The sequence below is a fragment of the Salvelinus fontinalis genome, chromosome 20 (assembly GCF_029448725.1).
Source record: "Salvelinus fontinalis isolate EN_2023a chromosome 20, ASM2944872v1, whole genome shotgun sequence".
Taxonomy (NCBI): Eukaryota; Metazoa; Chordata; class Actinopteri; order Salmoniformes; family Salmonidae; genus Salvelinus; species Salvelinus fontinalis.
Window position 1 is genome coordinate 44,749,602 of NC_074684.1, and position 11,596 is coordinate 44,761,197.

Sequence of the window (11,596 nt, forward strand, 5' to 3'; positions counted from 1 at the left end):
CCCATGCTACATCGCTTTTAACTTAGTTTGAGAAAAGCTAAGTCATTAAAGATTAAATTAACACCGGTATGTAGGTCCATGGTACATCTCTGAACTTAGTTTGATGAACCATGCTAAGTTTGGCATTGATATCTTTAAAAAAAAAAAAAAAAAAAAAAAAAAGGAAACTATTAATAATTCACTTTAGTGATGCTAATGTAACGCTAATGCTTAAAATAATCAGAAACAATCTTCTTCTCATGGACTAAAAGTCAGATTCACTCCAAAAGTGGGCTTTGGATTCATCACAGTAATCCCTAAAGAGTTGGGGGAAATAACATTGATGCATTCAAAGATGCCCACACTAGAAATGCACATACGCTAATATGCTAAAATGCTACTATACTAAGATGCTAAGATGCTAAGATGCTAAGATGCTAAAAAATACTACAAATATTTGGTCTTCTCAAGAAAATATGACCATATGAAACCAAATTTGAGATGCAGACCGTATGGTACGCCTTAACTTAGTTGGTCAAAAGATGGCTGAGTTATTGACAAATCCAAAAATCTAATCAATCCACTCCACAGTGGCCTATCAACGTGTCATAGCTATCATGGGCGTCCCTAAGATTTTGGTATTGATATCTCAAAAAACAAGGAAACTATTAATAACTCATTCTTTGTATGTGTAATGGTAATCCTCAAAATCATTTGCAAGGGGTGCAGCCATGGGTGGACGTGGGAGGGCATAAGCCTACCCACTGGGGAGCCAGGCCCAACCAATCAGAATGAGATTTTCCCCACAAAAAAGGACTTTTACAGACAGAAATACTCCTCAGTTTCATCAGCTGTCCGGGTGGCTGGTCTCAGACAATACCACGGGTGAAGAAAACGGATGTGGAGGTCCTGGGCTGGAGTGGTTGCACGTGGTCTGCGGTTGTGAGGCCGGTTGGACGTACAGCCACGTTCTGTAAAACAACGTTAGAGGCGGCTTATAGTAGAGAAATTAACATTCCATTTTCTGGCAACAGATCTGGTGGACATTCCTGCAGTCAGCATGCCAATTGTGCGCTCTCTCAAAAATACATCTGTGGCATTGTGTTGTGTGACAAAACTGCACATTTTAGAGTGGCCTTCTATTGTACGCAGCACAAGGTGCACCTGTGTAATGATCATGCTGTTTAATCAGCTTCTTGATAAGCCACACCTGACAGGTGGATGGATTATCTTGGCAAAGGAGAAATGCTCACTAACAGGGATGTAAACAAATTTGTGGACAAGATTTTTTGAGAAATAAGCTTTTTGTGCATTTCTGGGATCTTTTATTTCAGATAATGAAACATGGGACTAACACTTTACATGTTGTGTTTATATATTTGTTCAGTATATAAACTGGAAGTCCTGCCACTTGTACAGTCAATGTATTACAGCTGTGAGAGTCTATTGAAGTATTTTGGAATGCTAATGTGTAGTGTACCAAATAAGATTCAAATAATTTACACGAACAGAGAATTGAAAGATGACCGAAATATACAACTAAACTGATGCTGAAAATATTTGACACATCTTAATTTCAACCATTATTCAAATTGACCCCAGAATTGGTATATAAACTCAATATATTAAGTAATGACTTTAAGAATGAATAACTGCTGAGTTCAAATCTACAACGCTAGATTAAACTTCACTTGCGTCAACCTAGTGGTATTGAGAGATTAACATGGTAACGCTTTCACATTGTGTCCTTTCTGTCATCCTGTGAACACATGAGGTGAATGCAGTGGAGGCTGCTGAGGAGAGGACGGCTCCAGCCATTAACACGAGCCCATCCTCCCCAATTAAGGTGCCACCAACCTGTGGTTGACTGAGATGTGTTCTGTTGAGCTGTTGAAGAGAGTTTAATGAGATGTGTTCTGTTGAGCTGTTGAAGAGAGTTGACTGAGATGTGTTCTGTTGAGCTGTTGAAGTGAGTTGACTGAGATGTGTTCTGTTGAGCTGTTGAAGAGAGTTGACTGAGATGTGTTCTGTTGAGCTGTTGAAGAGAGTTTAATGAGATGTGTTCTGTTGAGCTGTTGAAGTGAGTTGACTGAGATGTGTTCTGTTGAGCTGTTGAAGTGAGTTTAATGAGATGTGTTCTGTTGAGCTGTTGAAGAGAGTTGACCGAGATGTGTTCTGTTGAGCTGTTGAAGTGAGTTGACTGAGATGTGTTCTGTTGAGCTGTTGAAGTGAGTTGACTGAGATGTGTTCTGTTGAGCTGTTGAAGAGAGTTGACTGAGATGTGTTCTGTTGAGCTGTTGAAGTGAGTTTAATGAGATGTGTTCTGTTGAGCTGTTGAAGAGAGTTGAAGAGAGTTGACTGAGATGTGTTCTGTTGAGCTGTTGAAGACGTTGAAGAGAGTTGACTGAGATGTGTTCTGTTGAGCTGTTGAAGAGAGTTGACTGAGATGTGTTCTGTTGAGCTGTTGAAGACGTTGAAGAGAGTTGACTGAGATGTGTTCTGTTGAGCTGTTGAAGTGAGTTGACTGAGATGTGTTCTGTTGAGCTGTTGAAGTGAGTTGACTGAGATGTGTTCTGTTGAGCTGTTGAAGTGAGTTTAATGAGATGTGTTCTGTTGAGCTGTTGAAGAGAGTTGACCGAGATGTGTTCTGTTGAGCTGTTGAAGTGAGTTGACTGAGATGTGTTCTGTTGAGCTGTTGAAGTGAGTTGACTGAGATGTGTTCTGTTGAGCTGTTGAAGAGAGTTGACTGAGATGTGTTCTGTTGAGCTGTTGAAGTGAGTTTAATGAGATGTGTTCTGTTGAGCTGTTGAAGAGAGTTGAAGAGAGTTGACTGAGATGTGTTCTGTTGAGCTGTTGAAGACGTTGAAGAGAGTTGACTGAGATGTGTTCTGTTGAGCTGTTGAAGAGAGTTGACTGAGATGTGTTCTGTTGAGCTGTTGAAGACGTTGAAGAGAGTTGACTGAGATGTGTTCTGTTGAGCTGTTGAAGTGAGTTGACTGAGATGTGTTCTGTTGAGCTGTTGAAGTGAGTTGACTGAGATGTGTTCTGTTGAGCTGTTGAAGTGAGTTTAATGAGATGTGTTCTGTTGAGCTGTTGAAGAGAGTTGACCGAGATGTGTTCTGTTGAGCTGTTGAAGTGAGTTGACTGAGATGTGTTCTGTTGAGCTGTTGAAGTGAGTTGACTGAGATGTGTTCTGTTGAGCTGTTGAAGAGAGTTGACTGAGATGTGTTCTGTTGAGCTGTTGAAGTGAGTTTAATGAGATGTGTTCTGTTGAGCTGTTGAAGAGAGTTGAAGAGAGTTGACTGAGATGTGTTCTGTTGAGCTGTTGAAGACGTTGAAGAGAGTTGACTGAGATGTGTTCTGTTGAGCTGTTGAAGAGAGTTGACTGAGATGTGTTCTGTTGAGCTGTTGAAGACGTTGAAGAGAGTTGACTGAGATGTGTTCTGTTGAGCTGTTGAAGTGAGTTGACTGAGATGTGTTCTGTTGAGCTGTTGAAGTGAGTTGACTGAGATGTGTTCTGTTGAGCTGTTGAAGTGAGTTTAATGAGATGTGTTCTGTTGAGCTGTTGAAGTGAGTTTAATGAGATGTGTTCTGTTGAGCTGTTGAAGTGAGTTGACTGAGATGTGTTCTGTTGAGCTGTTGAAGAGAGTTGACTGAGATGTGTTCTGTTGAGCTGTTGAAGTGAGTTTAATGAGATGTGGTCTGTTGAGCTGTTGAAGAGAGTTGAAGAGAGTTGACTGAGATGTGTTCTGTTGAGCTGTTGAAGACGTTGAAGAGAGTTGACTGAGATGTGTTCTGTTGAGCTGTTGAAGTGAGTTGACTGAGATGTGTTCTGTTGAGCTGTTGAAGTGAGTTGACTGAGATGTGTTCTGTTGAGCTGTTGAAGAGAGTTGTGTATAAACTGATACAAATTCAACACTGTTGTTTGTAACAGTCACAGTCTGCCCCCTAGTGTTCATTGGTTAACCAACATGTAGGAGTATACACTGACTGGACAAAACATTAGGAGCACCTTCTTAATTTATAGATCTTTTATTCAAACAATTTTGGGAGGTAGATCAGCTTTAATATTGCAGATAGGTTGTAGCTTCCATCAATGTAATTATCAGCATCATTTCCAATCCCCCATATGTTATTTGTAAATATACAAGTACCAGTCATAAGTTTTCGAACACCTACTTATTCAAGGATATTTCTTTATTTTTACACATTGTAGAATAATAGTGAAGACATCAAAACTATGAAATAACACATATGAAATGATGTATTTAACCTTTTGTTTAACTAGGCAAGTCAGTTAAGAACAAATTCTTATTTACAATGAGGGCTTATCAAAATGCAAAAGGCGTCCTGCGGGGACGGGGGCTGGGATTAAAAATAAAAATAAATGTAAGTAAAATATTGGACAAAACACTCATCACAAGAGAGACACAACACAACACTACATAAAGAGAGACCTAAGACAACAACATAGCATGGCAGCAACATATGACAACACAGCATGGTAGCAACACAACATCACAACAACATGGTAGCAACACAACATAGCAACAACATGGTAGCAACACAACATAGCAACAACATGGTAGCAACACAACACAACACAACATGACAACAACATGGTAGCAACACAACATGGCAGCAGCACAAAACATGGTACACACATTATTTGGCACAGACAACAGCACAAGGGGCAAGAAGGTAGAGACAACAATATATCACACAAAGCAGCCACAACTGTCAGTAAGCGTGTCCATGATTGAGTCTTTGACTGAAGAGATTGAGATAAAACTGTCCAGTTTGACTGTTTGTTGCAGCTCATTCCAGTCACTAGCTGCAACTGAAAAGACGAGCGATCCAGGGATGTGTGTGCTTTGGGGACATTTAACAGAATGTGACTGGCAGAACAGGTGTTGTATGTGGAGGATGAGGACTGCAGTAGATATCTCTATAGCTTCACAGAGTTCAACAAACAGACACATCTCAACATCAACTGTTCAGAGGAGACTGCATGAATCAGGCCTTCACGGTCGAATTTGAAGTGTCTTGTGTGTCTCTTCGGAAACAGGGCACCCCTCAAGGGGGTTATATCTGACGTCTCATAGGAAGTCGATTTTGAAGAGATTAAAAAATATTCCTGCAGTGATTGAAGCACGTCGGATGAATCGTGTTGTGAATGGTGAAAACGTGAAGAGTCTATCAGTTCTTTTGTTTTTTGATATAGAGTCTCTCCCTACTCAAGTGAAGTTAGGGTATATTAACTACAGAGTCAGAGCATTTATCCCAAGACCAACGCAGTGGCATCATTGTAAAGCTTTTGGTCATATAGCAAGTGTTTGCAGAAGGGAGAAGCCGAGATGTCCAAGTTGTGGAAAGGATCATATTATGTGTTATAAAAGTGAGGTGGGAACCATGAAGCCACGTCTTTCGAATGCCCCACAAGGGTGAAAGAGAACGATGTGGCCAAAGTCAGGGTTGTACAGAGCATTTCATAAGCAGCAGCTGTGAAAAGGGTTGAGAGGTTGAATGGTGCATCAGAAGAGTTCATGGTAGTGGATAGGCCTACACTGCAGGATCCTGACATTTTTAAGGTTAAGATGGTGGACTTTGTGGCCTTTATAGCTGTGGTAATTAATGCCACTGACAAGGTGGAGAGTAGGTCCAGGAAGATAGAAATCGTAGTGATTGCAGCGGAGCAGTTCCTGGTGCTGAAAGATTTTCAGCAAAGGAGTTACATGGAATATTGGCACAAGCTGTACCACCCTCTCAGGTCCTAGAGCCTGAAAAGGGAGATATGGAGAACTACAAGAAGGAAGAAGCTGGTTTTGTTTTGTTTGTTTTGGCAATGTACTATTTTTATTAGGGTGGATTAAGTTTTACTATTATGTATGGATTTATTTATTTTTGTATTTCATTTTTTTTGGTTAACACCTTTTGGGGTGTAGTCCGCCATAAAACCCACAGAGGAAGAAGAACAAACACAAGGTCCTGGAAATCACGTATCTTTTAAAACAATCAATATGTGTGTTTCTTTTAAGGTCTTTGTATAATCTGTCATTTGTGTTACCCTCTAGCATATGTTATCATTGTCTATTTGTATACTTCTTGTATGTATACAGATGATTCTACATTATAAAAAATAGCAGGTATCTAGTCCTGAGCCTCCACTATCCCATACTGCATTGCGAGTGTGTTTGCAAGCGTTAGCATTTTACATTCAGCGGTGCTACTGTTTTTGTTAGCAGGGAGTTTTCTTTTAGGAATTATCAGCTTATTTTTTAATAACGAATCTTAGTTTTAAGTACATCACACGCAAACATGGAGATCGGCACAGAAATAAGCAAGAAAATACGGGTGAGGTTATTTCGATATAATTCAAAAATCAATAGACTTTATTGACATGTCAAATTAATTTACCTACATTGTCAAAGTATACATATAACAAAAATGGTGGGACCAACAGCAATAATACTACTGTAATGACCTGACTAGATCATAAAAGAACAACTGTCCAGACAGAGGATTGAGTTTACGAATGGACGGTTTATTAAACCAACTTTACACAGGCTACTGTTTGGGCCGTAGCCCACGCCAAATAAATGAAAGATAGCCCACAAGCCAACCGTGACCTTCTCTTGTGAAGCCCAGACATAAGAGGGAGAACAAAGGGTGAACCTGGTCTTAACTTCCAATGCTCCACCCCCCTGCCCAACCCCCCTCCACGCCACTCCGCCAATCACCACGATGCCCGGCATCAGAACATTCCAGACAGTCCCGTGATTGGCAGATAGCAGGTTGATTGACATGTCGGACCCCGCGAACACAACCACCTACTAGCCTAACACATAACACACAGCTGTCTGTGCGGGTCGCTACACTACTATTTGTCTTGGAAACGTAGCTAGCTACTGTACCCGTACCAGCAACTGATAAAAACTATTTTCACACGACTTCGATACGGAAGTGACTTTTTCGTGACAGGTTGGGAGAATTAACGTTGCATGTTAGGGGACTGAGGTTAATACGGTTAGGAAAGAGGTTTGCGAAAATGCTCTCCAACCATCGAAGTGGCGTAAAAAGTGTGTCCCCACGTCCCTTTGCAACGAAAGCTAGCGTTTCTATTTGAGAGATTCAGGTAGGTCCCTCACTGTTTGCTGAACCTGTCCAATAGAAACACTACTTTTCGTTGCAAAAACGGAACGTTTTCAAACTGTTTGGAGTAATGGGGTTTTAATCAGTAGTCCAAACAGCTGCAAAACGCCGATAGAAACGAGAGTTTCTATTGGACAAATGCAGGTTGGTCCATCCCCGTTTGCTTCCGTTTAAGAAACGTTTTGCAACAGAATCGGCGGAATGAACACACCCTAAGTAACGCTAGCTAGTTAACCCATAAGAAAATTTGTGTAAAGGTGTCTAAAAATACAATGACATCTAATTACACTTTATGCGTGCATTTTGGCATGATAATAATTTCTCTAAACGTTATCCAGATAAATATAGCTACGTTGGCTAGCCAGGCAAGGGAATGCGAGAGAGTCATTGCAAACGGGTACATTTAACGTTACAGGAGCTAGGTTGTCTTTTTGACCAAGGCTAGCAATTCACAATGTATTTTTTTTAATATACTTTTTTTTTTAGGCTGCTATCAAGGGGAAACTTCAAGAACTTGATGCCTATGTTGGTAAGTGTAAATATCATCAGCGTTTGAACTCATGTGCATCAGCTGCAATCTTGACTGTTTACCTTCTAAAAGGGGTTGTAGAATCTCTTGCTTCAGATATGATTTTGTTAACTGTCGTAACTAGGTCTCCCCAAGATGAAGAGCTACCAGACTATATCATGGTGATGGTGGCCAACAAGAAGACTTCACAGCAGATGTCTGACGACCTGGCCCTATTCCTTGGAAACAATACCATCAAGTTTATTGTCTGGTATGTAGCTAACCAGCTAGGTCTGGTCCCAGATCTGTTTGTACTATTTTGCCAAATTCTAAGGTAATTGAATTGCTGTTTGGCAAGATGGCACAAACAGATCTGGGGCCAGGTTATAGCTAGTTAGGTGTAAACGCTTCTTGTTGTCATTAACAGGTTACACGGAGTCCTGGAGAAACGGGGGTCTGTGGCAGTAGGTCAATTCAGGTTACACCAAAGGAGTCTGTGCTTTCACTGAAAAGTAATACTGTAGCGGCTGATACAAAAAGAACCCGAGATGATTATGTAACAGACTTCAAGGCCAGGGTTGTTATAATACTGTAATATAAAGTAATCTTGGGTGTTGAGTGTCTACTCTTTACTGTTCTTGAATAGAGACAATGCATTTTTAAACAAATGCTATATCTGTTGACATGTGTTATCTGTCCATGTGTAACTATATTGACAATCTCTCTCTCCGTGTGTATATCTAGAACCAGAGTCGACGAGGTCTCCGCTCTACTCTGAAGCTGGCATCTCAGCTGCGTAGAGCCAGAGGAAGGGTGGGGGGGGGGGGGGGTCAAAGGGGCTTGTGGTGTCCAGTTCGCTCTCTGATAGGACGGAGGCCCTCGTGTCCAGCTCCACCCATGAGCACAGGTAAGTGTTGATTTTTTTGAGACATGGATTAAATGTTGAAAATATCACTGTTCTACTTGGCTTTGATAATGTGGAAGAGCCCTAACACTCACTCATAAGACCTCTGAAGACCTACATGTCGTTCAAGAGCTTCAGCATTTTATCGTAAGCAAACAGCCCAGCAGGTCGGCAGACGCCTACAGGTCGTCAGAGGGATCCTCGGGGTCTCACAGCAGGCATCAGCACGGCAGCTATCACATGGATAGTAGGAGCAGCAGAGACTGCAGGGCATACAGAGTCAGAGGCAGCAGCAGGGTACAGATCACCTTCACCAAACTGTGTGTATGTGGTCCATGTTAGTTAGTTGAATAAAACCGGACTACAGATTACGCTGTTACACCTTCACATCAGTATTGCTTTTTTCCAAACTGTCTTTTCTGGTGTTGTTGTCTCCAGCACAGTGGGAAACGAGGAAGCGTAAGGCCCCAGTTGTGAGCTCCGTGGTGCGGGTGAACCAGGCGGCTGACGAGGGTCCAGACAGTGACGACGAGCTGGAGGAGGAGGATGACGAGGAGGATGAAGGATACGGCGTCAAGAGCATGTCCAGCAGAGTGTCCATGCTTTCCAAACCAGAACGCAGGTAAGAGAACGCACACACCATCACTGTCTCTCTTATGCTCTCTCCTTTTCACTACATGTTATCTACTTTTTTATCAAGAATGTGTGAATACTTTCTGAAGGGCCTGTACCTAGTATTACCTACACAGAGGACAAACTCTCTAAATAGTTAACACCCATTTTAAAATGACTATCATTTTCATGTCTGTTTTTGTCTAGAGCAGGGGTGTCAAACTCATTTCGCATCGTGGGCCACATACGGCCTAGGGTCCTTGGGGGCCGGTTCCGGCCCGCGGGCCGTATGTTTGACACCCCTGGTCTAGAGTTAAAGCACGGATATGTTATTTTGCATTTTGATCATTTTCTCGTTCTAATCAACATTTTTTTACTGGCACTTTTGTTTTAAATCTAAGTGACTTCTTTCATGAGTCTGATCACCAAACTTTGTTCTGGTTTGTCCTAATGCAGCACTTTTGTTTTAAATCTAAGTGACTTCTTTGATGAGTCTGATCACCAAACTGTTCTGGTTTGTCCTAATGCAGCTCTTTTGTTTTAAATCTAAGTGACTTCTTTCATGAGTCTGATCACCAAACTGTGTTCTGGTTTGTCCTAATGCAGCTCTTTTGTTTTAAATCTAAGTGACTTCTTTCATGAGTCTGATCACCAAACTTTGTTCTGGTTTGTCCTAATGCAGCACTTTTGTTTTAAATCTAAGTGACTTCTTTGATGAGTCTGATCACCAAACTTTGTTCTGGTTTGTCCTAATGCAGCTCTTTTGTTTTAAATCTAAGTGACTTCTTTAATGAGTCTGATCACCAAACTGTGTTCTGGTTTGTCCTAATGCAGCTCTTTTGTTTTAAATCTAAGTGACTTCTTTGATGAGTCTGATCACCAAACTGTGTTCTGGTTTGTCCTAATGCAGCTCTTTTGTTTTAAATCTAAGTGACTTCTTTGATGAGTCTGATCACCAAACTGTGTTCTGGTTTGTCCTAATGCAGCTCTTTTGTTTTAAATCTAAGTGACTTCTTTCATGAGTCTGATCACCAAACTGTTCTGGTTTGTCCTAATGCAGCTCTTTTGTTTTTCTAGATAGACTACAAGAGACGAGCAGCCGAGACTGACTGAATCCAGATGATGTGAACCTATTGAAGATGTGATGATGCTATTCAGTTATTTTTTTATTCTCTTATGGTTTAATTATCAACGATCTGGTCAGTCTTTTTATTTGCTTCTATTTAATTTTTATGTGAAATTAACAGATTTTTTTTTTAACCGGACAACTTACAGGGTTTTATAAAGTGGTGGTACGGCACATTTTTTTATATTACTGAAAGTATATTAAAGTTCTCCACATGTCAAGTTGTTGGTCTGTGTATTTTCAATTTAGACGGAGCCAACTGGGAACGAGAGGTGTGTTCATTACACTGCTAGACTGACTAGGTGCCACCCCTAAAAATCTGTCTGGACCTGCCATTTCCACACATCAATCAATGAAATTAATTTTTATAAAGCCTTTTTTTTACATCAGCAGTTGTCACTTAAAAAAAGTGCTTAACAGAAACCCAGCCTAAAACCACAAAGAGCAAACAATACAGAGACTAAAGCACAGTGGCCAGAGAAAAACTCCCTAGAAAGGCAGGAACCTAGGAAGAAACCTAGAGGAACCAGGCTCTATGGGGTGGCCAGTCCTCTTCTAGCTGTTCTTAGAGCCTGGTTTCTCTAGTCTACCGAGGGGTGACCAGTCCTCTTCTGGCTGTTCTCAGAGCCTGGTTTCTCTAGTCTACCAAGAACAGCCAGAAGAGGACTGGCCACCCCTCAGAGCCTGGTTTCTCTAGTCTACAGAGGGGTGACCAGTCCTCGTCTGGCTGTTCTTGGTAGACTAGAGGAACCAGGCTCTGAGGGGAATAGCTCCATAGTTTACTGAGACAAAGTGCATGAAGCTTTTTCATAGTCATACAATAAATCACATTTACATGGCGATTTTAGTCATTTTAAAAGATGCTCTTATCCAGAATGACTTTTAGTGCATTCACCTTTAAGGTGAAACTCTCAACCCATATTTCATACTTTGCCCAACCACTTAAAAATAAAAAATGTATTCAGGTGAGAAGTTGTGGGTGGGGAGGGATTACTCATAAATATTGATTTTGGTGGTGGGTAAATATACATGTTCCCATTGATGTATATAAATACTAGATTGTTTTTTCTATGTTTTGGCCATTGAGAGGCTTTGAAGCCACCAGTCGGCCATATTGCCACTCCCTAGTAAGAAGAGTCCACCATTTAAATAAATGGAATTCTACACTATTTCAATTCAATGATTATAGGACAAAATTACATGTATTTACATGTATGTTGTGATTATAGTGAGGAGCGTAACCGTCATCTCAAAAAATTTAACTTCAATTTTTTTCATTATTTGTATGTTTATCTCACATGTAATTTAAAAGTCA

General features: G+C 40.8%; 1 long non-coding RNA gene across 10 annotated transcripts; it reads left to right on the forward strand.

The window, feature by feature from the left end:
• The first annotated feature begins 6,173 nt into the window (after positions 1-6,173).
• On the forward strand, positions 6,174-10,502 carry LOC129817865 (uncharacterized). Of its 10 annotated transcripts, none has more exons than XR_008753799.1 (5): positions 6,174-6,333; positions 7,618-7,660; positions 7,785-8,840; positions 8,982-9,165; positions 10,233-10,502. It is a non-coding gene; the product is annotated as an uncharacterized LOC129817865 (long non-coding RNA). The 10 variants fall into 10 exon arrangements; XR_008753798.1 differs by lacking the exon at positions 6,174-6,333 and adding an exon at positions 6,712-7,114; XR_008753800.1 differs by lacking the exon at positions 6,174-6,333 and adding an exon at positions 6,712-6,960.
• Positions 10,503-11,596: the final 1,094 nt, after the last annotated feature.